The sequence below is a fragment of the Oncorhynchus nerka genome, unplaced genomic scaffold (genome assembly GCF_034236695.1).
Source record: "Oncorhynchus nerka isolate Pitt River unplaced genomic scaffold, Oner_Uvic_2.0 unplaced_scaffold_6293, whole genome shotgun sequence".
Taxonomy (NCBI): domain Eukaryota; kingdom Metazoa; phylum Chordata; class Actinopteri; order Salmoniformes; family Salmonidae; genus Oncorhynchus; species Oncorhynchus nerka.
The window spans coordinates 1-9,392 of NW_027035022.1; the positions used below are offsets into that span (position 1 = coordinate 1).

General features: G+C 54.3%; 1 long non-coding RNA gene across 1 annotated transcript; it reads left to right on the forward strand.

Annotated features, from left to right (window-relative positions):
* Positions 1-37: 37 nt before the first annotated feature.
* On the forward strand, positions 38-9,392 carry LOC135566266 (uncharacterized). The gene is made up of 3 exons (XR_010462021.1): positions 38-164; positions 1,248-1,361; positions 9,323-9,392. It is a non-coding gene; the product is annotated as an uncharacterized LOC135566266 (long non-coding RNA).

Genomic DNA, 9,392 nt, shown 5'->3' on the forward strand with positions numbered 1-9,392 from the left:
CTGTGTCTGTGTGTCTGTGTGTGTGTGTGTGTGTGTGTGTGTGTGTGTGTGTGTAGAGGGCCAGTCCTAAGAGTGACCAGGAGGAGAATGAGCTGGTGATGGGGTCTTTGAGGAGTCTGTATGAACAGAAACAGAGGAGTCATCAACACACAGATCACAGACCGGTACAATAACTAGGACTGTCTGTCTGTCTGTCTGTCTGTCTGTCTGTCTGTCTGTCTGTCTGTAGGCCCTGTCTGTCACTCTGTCTGTCTGTCTGTCTGTCTGTCTGTCTGCACCCGGTACATTAAAACCATCACTCTGTCTGTCTGTCTGTCTGTAGGCCCTGTCTGTCTGTCTGTCTGCACCCGGTACATTAAAACTATCACTCTGTCATCACTCTCTTTCTACACCATCCTGTCTGTCTGTCTGTCTGTCTGTCTGTCTGTCTGTCTGTCTGCACCCGGTACATTAAAACTATCACTCTGTCATCACTCTCTTTCTACACCATCCTGTCTGTCTAGTCTTGTCTTGTCTGTCCCAGTCTAAGGTCTAAATTCAACACATGTTAACATTGCCAAAGCATATTATGTAAATATACAGTGTGGTAATGATGTGCAAATAGTTAAAGTACAAAAGGGAAAATAAATAAATATTTTGCAACAGGTGCAGCTCAGTTTCCACCTCATTTCTTGAGAGCCATGTCTGCCTACGGCGGCCTTTCTCAATAGCAAGGCTATGCTCACAAAGTCTGTACATAGTCAAAGCTTTCCTAAGTTTGGGTCAGTCACATGGTCAGGTATTCCGCTACCAGTGTACTCTCTGTTTAGGGTGCAAATAGCATTCTAGTTTGCTCTGTTTTCTTGGTTAATTCTTTCCAATGTGTCAAGTAATTATATTTTTGTTTCCTCTCTCTCTCTCTCTCTACATCTCTCTCTCTCTCTCCTATATCTCTCTCTCCTATCTCTTCTCTCTCTCCTATATCTCTCTCTCTCTTCTCCTATATCTCTCTCTCTCTCTCTCTCCTATATCTCTCTCTCCTCTCCCTATCTCTCTCTCTCTCTCTCTCTCTCTCTCTCTCTCTCTCTCTACATCTCTCTCTCTCTCTCTCTCTCTCTCTCTCTCTCTCCTATATCTCTCTCTCTCTTTCCTCCTATATCTCTCTCTTTCTCCTATCTCTCTCTCTCTCTTCTCCTATCTCTCTCTCTCTCTCTCTCTCTCCTATATCTCTCTCTCTCCTCCTCTCTCTCGCTCCTCTATTCTCCTAGGTACCAGAGGCTCCAGCCCCAGTAGAGGTCCAGTCCAGTAGCAGACAGAGATTAGAGCAGTTTAAAACCAGAGCAAAGCGCTCCCTCACAGAGTCACTGGAGGGCATCTGGAAGGTAGGGGTAGGGGGAAGTGGTCTGTAGGGGGAAGTGGTCTGGAAGGTAGGGGAAGTGGTCTGTAGGGGGAAGTGGTCTGAAGGTAGGGGGAAGTGGTCTGTAGGGGGAAGTGGTCTGTAGGGGGAAGTGGTCTGAAGGTAGGGGGAAGTGGTCTGTAGGGGGAAGTGGTCTGGAAGGTAGGGGAAGTGGTCTGTAGGGGGAAGTGGTCTGGAAGGTAGGGGAAGTGGCATGTAGGGGAAGTGGTCTGGAAGGTAGGGGGAAGTGGTCATGTAGGGGGAAGTGGTCTGGAAGGTAGTGGGGAAGTGGTCTGAATGTAGGGGAAGTGGTCTGTAGGGGGAAGTGGTCTGGAAGGTAGGGGGAAGTGGTCTGTAGGGGGAAGTGGTCTGAAGGTAGGGGGAAGTGGTCTGTAGGGGGAAGTGGTCTGGAAGGTAGGGGGAAGTGGTCTGGAAGGTAGGGGGAAGTGGTCTGGAAGGTAGGGGGAAGTGGTCTGTAAGGTGGAAGTGGTCTGTAGGGGGAAGTAGGTCTGGAAGGTAGGGGGAAGTGGTCTGGAAGGTAGGGGGAAGTGGTCTGGAAGGTAGGGGAAGTGGTCTGTAGGGGGAAGTGGTCTGGAAGGTAGGGGAAGTGGTCTGGAAGGTAGGGGGAAGTGGTCTGTAGGGGGAAGTGGTCTGGAAGGTAGGGGGAAGTGGTCTGGAAGGTAGGGGAAGCTGGTCTGGAAGGTAGGGGGAAGTGGTCTAGAGGGGAAGTGGTCTGGAAGGTAGGGGAAGTGGTCTGGAAGGTAGGGGAAGTGGTCTGAAGGTAGGGGAAGTGGTCTGGAGGGGGAAGTGGTCTGGAAGGTAGGGGAAGTGGTCTGGAAGGTAGGGGAAGTGGTCTGGAAGGTAGGGGGAAGTGGTCTGGAAGGGGGAAGTGGTCTGGAAGGTAGGGGAAGTGGTCTGGAAGGTAGGGGAAGTGGTCTGGAAGGTAGGGGGAAGTGGTCTGGAAGGTAGGGGGAAGTGGTCTGTAGGGGGAAGTGGTCTGTAAGGTAGGGGGAAGTGGTCTGTAAGGTAGGGGAAGTGGTCTGTAGGGGGAAGTGGTCTGGAAGGTAGGGGAAGTGGTCTGGAAGGTAGGGGGAAGTGGTCTGGAAGGTAGGGGGAAGTGGTCTGGAAGGTAGGGGGAAGTGGTCTGGAAGGTAGGGGAAGTGGTCTGGAAGGTAGGGGAAGTGGTCTGTAAGGTAGGGGAAGTGGTCTGTAAGGTAGGGGAAGTGGTCTGAAGGTAGGGGGAAGTGGTCTGTAGGGGGAAGTGGTCTGGAAGGTAGGGGAAGTGGTCTGGAAGGTAGGGGGAAGTGGTCTGTAGGGGGAAGTGGTCTGGAAGGTAGGGGGAAGTGGTCTGGAAGGTAGGGGGAAGTGGTCTGTAGGGGAAGTGGTCCGGAAGGTAGGGAAGTGGTCTGGAAGGTAGTGGGAAGTGGTCTGTAGGGGGGAAGTGGTCTGAAGGTAGGGGAAGTGGTCTGAAGGTAGGGGAAGTGGTCTGGAAGGTAGGGGGAAGTGGTCTGAAGGTAGGGGGAAGTGGTCTGGAAGGTAGGGGAAGTGGTCTGTAGGGGAAGTGGTCTGGAAGGTAGGGGAAGTGGTCTGGAAGGTAGGGGGAAGTGGTCTGGAAGGTAGGGGGAAGTGGTCTGGTCTGAAGGTAGGGGGAAGTGGTCTGAAGGTAGGGGAAGTGGTCTGGAAGGTAGGGGGAAGTGGTCTGGAAGGTAGGGGGAAGTGGTCTGGAAGGTAGGGGGAAGTGGTCTGGAAGGTAGGGGAAGTGGTCTGGCTGAGAGGGAAGTGGTCTAAGGGAAGTGGTTGAAGGTAGGGGGAAGTGGTCTGGAAGGTAGGGGGAAGTGGTCTGGAAGGTAGGGGGAAGTGGTCTGTCTGAAGGTAGGGGAAGTGGTCTGTAAGGGGAAGTGGTTTGGAAGGTAGGAGGAAGTGGTCTGGAAGGTAGGGGGAAGTGGTATGGAAGGTAGGGGAAGTGGTCTGTAGGGGGAAGTGGTCTGGAAGGTAGGGGGAAGTGGTCTGAAGGTAGGGGAAGTGGTCTGGTCTGGAAGGTAGGGGGAAGTGGTCTGTAAGGGGAAGTGGTCTGGAAGGTAGGGGGAAGTGGTCTGGAAGGTAGGGGAAGTGGTCTGTAGGGGGGAAGTGGTCTGTAAGGTAGGGGGAAGTGGTCTGTAGGGGGAAGTGGTCTGAAGGTAGGGGAATTTGAAGTCGTCGGATAGAGCGGCCTGCTAAATGACTTAAATGTGTAAATGCAAATGGGAGTGGTCTGGAAGGTAGGGGAAGTGGTCTGGAAGGTAGGGGAAGTGGTCTGAAGGTAGGGGGAAGTGGTCTGTAGGTGGGAAGTGGTCTGGAAGGTAGGGGAAGTGAGTAGGGGAAGTGGTCCGTGGGGAAGTGGTCTGAAGGTAGGGGAAGTGGTCTGTAGGTAGGGGAAGTGGTCTGGAAGGTAGGGGGAAGTGGTCTGGAAGGTAGGGGAAGTGGTCTGTAGGGGGAAGTGGTCTGGAAGGTAGGGGAAGTGGTCTGGAAGGTAGGGGAAGTGGTCTGTAGGGGGAAGTGGTCTGGAAGGTAGGGGAAGTGGTCTGAGGGGAAGTGGTCTGGAAGGTAGGGGAAGTGGTCTGAAGGTGGGAAGTGGTCTGGAAGGTAGGGGAAGTGGTCTGGAAGGTAGGGGGAAGTGGTCTGTAGGAAGGTCTGGAAGGTAGGGGGAAGTGGTCTGGAAGGTAGGGGAAGTGGTCTGAAGGTAGGGGAAGTGGTCTGAAGGTAGGGGGCGGTCTGGAAGGTAGGGGAAGTGGTCTGTAGGGGGAAGTGGTCTGGAAGGTAGGGGGAAGTGGTCTGAAGGTAGGGGGAAGTGGTCTGGTCTGGAAGGTAGGGGAAGTGGTCTGGAAGGTAGGGGAAGTGGTCTGGAAGGTAGGGGAAGTGGTCTGGAAGGTAGGGGGAAGTGGTCTGGAAGGTAGGGGGAAGTGGTCTGGTCTGAAGGTAGGGGAAGTGGTCTGGTAGGGGAAGTGGTTTGAAGTAGGGGAAGTGGTCTGGAAGGTAGGGGGAAGTGGTCTGGAAGGTAGGGGAAGTGGTCTGGTCTGGAAGGTAGGGGAAGTGGTCTGTAGGGGGAAGTGGTCTGGAAGGTAGGGGGAAGTGGTCTGGAAGGTAGGGGGAAGTGGTCTGGAAGGTAGGGGGAAGTGGTCTGTAGGGGGAAGTGGTCTGGAAGGTAGGGAGAAGTGGTCTGGAAGGTAGGGGAAGTGGTCTGGAAGGTAGGGGGAAGTGGTCTGGAAGGTAGGGGAAGTGGTCTGGAAGGTAGGGGGAAGTGGTCTGGAAGGTAGGGGAAGTGGTCTGTAGGGGGAAGTGGTCTGTAAGGTAGGGGGAAGTGGTCTGTAGGGGGAAGTGGTCTGAAGGTAGGGGGATTGTAGGTCGCTCTGGATAAGAGCGCTGCTAAATGACTTAAATGTGTAAATGTAAATGGGAGTGGTCTGGAAGGTAGGGGAAGTGGTCTGGAAGGTAGGGGAAGTGGTCTGAAGGTAGGGGAAGTGGTCTGTAGGGGAAGTGGTCTGGATGGTAGGGGAAGTGGTATGGAAGGTAGGGGAAGTGGTCTGTAGGGGAAGTGGTCTGGAAGGTAGGGGAAGTGGTCTGGAAGGTAGGGGGAAGTGGTCTGGAAGGTAGGGGGAAGTGGTCTGAAGGTAGGGGGAAGTGGTCTGTAGGTGGGGAAGTGGTCTGTAAGGGGGGAAGTGGTCTGGAAGGTAGGGGGAAGTGGTCTGTAGGGGGAAGTGGTCTGGAAGGTAGGGGAAGTGGTCTGGAAGGTAGGGGGAAGTGGTCTGGAAGGTAGGGGAAGTGGTCTGGAAGGTAGGGGGAAGTGGTCTGGAAGGTAGGGGGAAGTGGTCTGGAAGGTAGGGGAGGTGGTCTGGAAGGTAGGGGGAAGTGGTCTGGAAGGTAGGGAAGTGGTCTGTAGGGGGAAGTGGTCTGTAGGGGGAAGTGGTCTGGAAGGTAGGGGGAAGTGGTCTGTAGGGGGAAGTGATCTGGAAGGTAGGGGGAAGTGGTCTGTAGGGGAAGTGGTCTGGAAGGTAGGGGGAAGTGGTCTGTAGGGTGAAGTGGTCTGGAAGGTAGGGGGAAGTGGTCTGGAAGGTAGGGGGAAGTGGTCTGGAAGGTAAGGGGAAGTGGTCTGGAAGGTAGGGGGAAGTGGTCTGTAGGGGGAAGTGGTCTGTAGGGGGAAGTGGTCTGGAAGGTAGGGGGAAGTGGCCTGGAAGGTAGGGGAAGTGGTCTGGAAGGTAGGGGAAGTGGTCATGGAAGGTAGGGGGAAGTGGTCTGGAAGGTAGGGGGAAGTGGTCTGGAAGGTAGGGGGAAGTGGCATGGAAGGTAGGGGGAAGTGGTCTGTAAGGTAGGGGAAGTGGTCTGGTCTGAAGGTAGGGGGAAGTGGTCTGTAAGGGGAAGTGGTCTGGAAGGTAGGGGGAAGTGGTCTGGAAGGTAGGGGAAGTGGTCTGGAAGGTAGGGGGAAGTGGTCTGGAAGGTAGGGGAAGTGGTCTGTAAGTGGGAAGTGGTCTGAAGGTAGGAGGAAGTGGTCTGGAAGGTAGGGGGAAGTGGTCTGGAAGGTAGGGGAAGTGGTCTGGAAGGTAGGGGGAAGTGGTCTGAAGGTAGGGGAAGTGGTCTGTCTGGAAGGTAGGGGAAGTGGTCTGTAGGGGGAAGTGGTCTGGAAGGTAGGGGGAAGTGGTCTGGAAGGTAGGGGGAAGTGGTCTGGAAGGTAGGGGAAGTGGTCTGTAGGGGGAAGTGGTCTGTAAGGTAGGGGGAAGTGGTCTGTAGGGGGAAGTGGTCTGGAAGGTAGGGGGAATTCGTAAGTCGCTCTGGATAAGAAGCGTCTGACTAAATGACTTAAATAGTAAATGTAAATGTAAATGGAAGTGGTCTGGAAGGTAGGGGAAGTGGTCTGGAAGGTAGGGGAAGTGGTCTGGAAGGTAGGGGAAGTGGTCTGTAGGGGAAGTGGTCTGGATGGTAGGGGAAGTGGTATGGAAGGTAGGGGAAGTGGTCTGTAGGGGGAAGTGGTCTGGAAGGTAGGGGAAGTGGTCTGGAAGGTAGGGAAGTGGTCTGTAAGGAGGAAGTGGTCTGTAAGGTAGGGGAAGTGGTATGGAAGGTAGGGGGAAGTGGTCTGTAGGGGGAAGTGGTCTGGACTGTAGGGGGAAGTGGTCTGGAAGGTAGGGGAAGTGGTCTGGAAGGTAGGGGAAGTGGTCTGGTCTGGAAGGTAGGGGGAAGTGGTCTGGAAGGTAGGGGAAGTGGTCTGGAAGGTAGGGGGAAGTGGTCTGGAAGGTAGGGGGAAGTGGTCTGGAAGGTAGGGGAGGTGGTCTGGAAGGTAGGGGGAAGTGGTCTGGAAGGTAGGGGAAGTGGTCTGTAGGGGAAGTGGTCTGTAGGGGGAAGTGGTCTGGAAGGTAGGGGAAGTGGTCTGTAGGGGAAGTGATCTGGAAGGTAGGGGAAGTGGTCTGTAGGGGAAGTGGTCTGGAAGGTAGGGGAAGTGGTCTGTAGGGTGAAGTGGTCTGGAAGGTAGGGGAAGTGGTCTGGAAGGTAGGGGAAGTGGTCTGGAAGGTAAGGGGAAGTGGTCTGGAAGGTAGGGGAAGTGGTCTGTAGGGGAAGTGGTCTGGTAGGTGAAGTGGTACTGAAAGGTAGGGAAGTGGTCTGGAAGGTAGGGGAAGTGGTCTGGAAGGTAGGGGGAAGTGGCATGGAAGGTAGGGGGAAGTGGTCTGGAAGGTAGGGGAAGTGGTCTGGAAGGTAGGGGAAGTGGTCTGGAAAGGTAGGGGAAGTGGTCTGTAAGGGGAAGTGGTCTGGAAGGTAGGGAGAAGTAGTCTAGTAGGGGAAGTGGTCTGAAGGTAGGGGAAGTGGCCTGGAAGGTAGGGAGAAGTGGTCTGTAGGGAAGTGGTCTGGAAGGTAGGGAAGTGGTCTGTAAGGTAGAGGAAGTGGTCTGTAAGGTAGGGGAAGTGGTCTGGAAGGTAGGGGAAGTGGTCTGTAGGGGGAAGTGGTCTGTAGGAGAAGTGGTCTGGAAGGTAGGGAAGTGGTCTGTAGGGGAAGTGGTCTGGAAGTTAGGGAGAAGTGGTCTGGAAGGTAGGGGAAGTGGTCTGTAGGGGAAGTGGTCTGGAAGGTAGAGGAAGTGGTCTGTAAGAGTAGGAGAAATGAGTCTGTAAGGTAGAGGAAGTGGTCTGGAAGGTAGGGAGAAGTGGTCTGGAAGGTAGGGGAAGTGGTCTGTAGAGGGAAGTGGTCTGTAGGGAGAAGTGGTCTGGAAGGTAGGGGAAGTGGTCTGTAGGGGAAGTGGTCTGGAAGATATGGGGAAGTGGTCTGGAAGGGGAAGTGGTCTGGAAGGTAGGGAGAAGTGGTCTGTAGGGAGAAGTGGTCTGGAAGGTAGGGGAGGTGGTCTGGAAAGGTAGGGAAGTGGTCTGGAAGGTAGGGAAGTGGTCTGTAGGGGAAAGTGGTCTGTAGGGGAAGTGGTCTGGAAGGTAGGGGAAGTGGTCTGTAGAGGGAAGTGGTCTGGAAGGTAGGGGAAGTGGTCTGTAGGGGAAGTGGTCTGGAAGGTAGGGAGAAGTGGTCTGTAGGGTGAAGTGAGTCTGGAAGGTAAGGGGAAGTGGTCTGGAAGGTAGGGGAAGTGGTCTGGAAGGTAGGGGAAGTGGTCTGGAAAGGTAGGGGAAGTGGTCTGTAGGGGAAGTGGTCTGGAAGGTAGGGGAAGTGGTCTGTAAGGTAGGGGAAGTGGTCTGGAAGGTAGGGAAGTGGTCTGTAGAGGGAAGTGGTCTGTAGGGAAGTGGTCTGGAAGGTAGGGGAAGTGGTCTGTAGGGAAGTGATCTGGAAGGTAGGGAAGTGGTCTGTAAGGGGAAGTGGTCTGGAAGGTAGGGGGAAGTGGTCTGTAGGGTGAAGATGGTCTGGAAGGTAGGGGAAGTGGTCTGGAAGGTAGGGGAAGTGGTCTGGAAGGTAAGGGAAGTGGTCTAGAAGGTAGGGGGAAGTGGTCTGTAGAGGGAAGTGGTCTGTAGGAGGAAGTGGTCTGGAAAGATAGGGGAAGTGTGCCTGGAAGGTAGAGAAGTGGTCTGGAAGGTAGGGAAGTAGGCATGGAAGGTAGGGGAAGTGGTCTGGAAGGTAGGGGAAGTGGTCTGGAAGGTAGGGGGAAGTGGCATGGAAGGTAGGGGGAAGTGGTCTGGAAGGTAGAGGAGAATGTAGTCTGGAAGGTAGGGGAAGTGGTCTGGAAAGGTAGGGGAAGTGGTCTGTAGGGGGAGTGGTCTGGAAGGTAGGGAGAAGTGGTCTGTAGGGAAGTGGTCTGAAGGTAGAGAGTGGCATGGAAGGTAGGGAGAAGTGGTCTGTAGGGGAAGTGGTCTGGAAGGTAGGGGAAGTGAGTCTGTAAGGTAGGGGAAGTGGTCTGAAGGTAGGGGAAGTGGTCTGTAGGGAAGTGGATCTGTAGGAGAAGGGTCTGAAGGTCAGGGGAAGTGGTCTGTAGGGAAGTGGTCTGGAAGTTAGGGAGAAGTGGTCTGGAAGGTAGGGGAAGTGGTCTGTAGGGGAAGTGGTCTGGAAGGTAGGGGAAGTGGTCTGGAAGGTAGGGAGAAGTGGTCTGTAAGGGAAGTGGTCTGTAAGGTAGGGAGAAGTGGTCTGTAAGGTAGGGAAAGTGGTGCTGTAAGGTAGAGGGAAGTGGTCTGTAAGAGAAGTGGTCTGTAGGAGAGAAGTAGTCTGGAAGGTAGGGGAAGTGGTCTGTAGAGAGGAAGTGGTCTGGAAGATGTGGGGAAGTGGTCTGGAAGGGGAAGTGGTCTGGAAGGTAGGAGAAGTGGTCTGTAGGGAGAAGTGGTCTGTAGGGGGAAGTGGTCTGGAAGGTAGGGGGAAGTGGTCTGGAAGGTAGGGGGAAGTGGTCTGTAGGGGGAAGTGGTCTGGAAGGTAGGGGGAAGTGTGCGTGTCTGTTTTAACATGTGTGAGAACCTGTGTGTGTGTGTGTGTGTGTGTGTTAATCTGTGTGTGTGTGTTCTGTTTCTCCAGGGAAGTAGCAAAGCCAGGGCTCAGAGAGAGAACAGTGAAGGAGACATCAGTTCATCTGACTCTACACTGA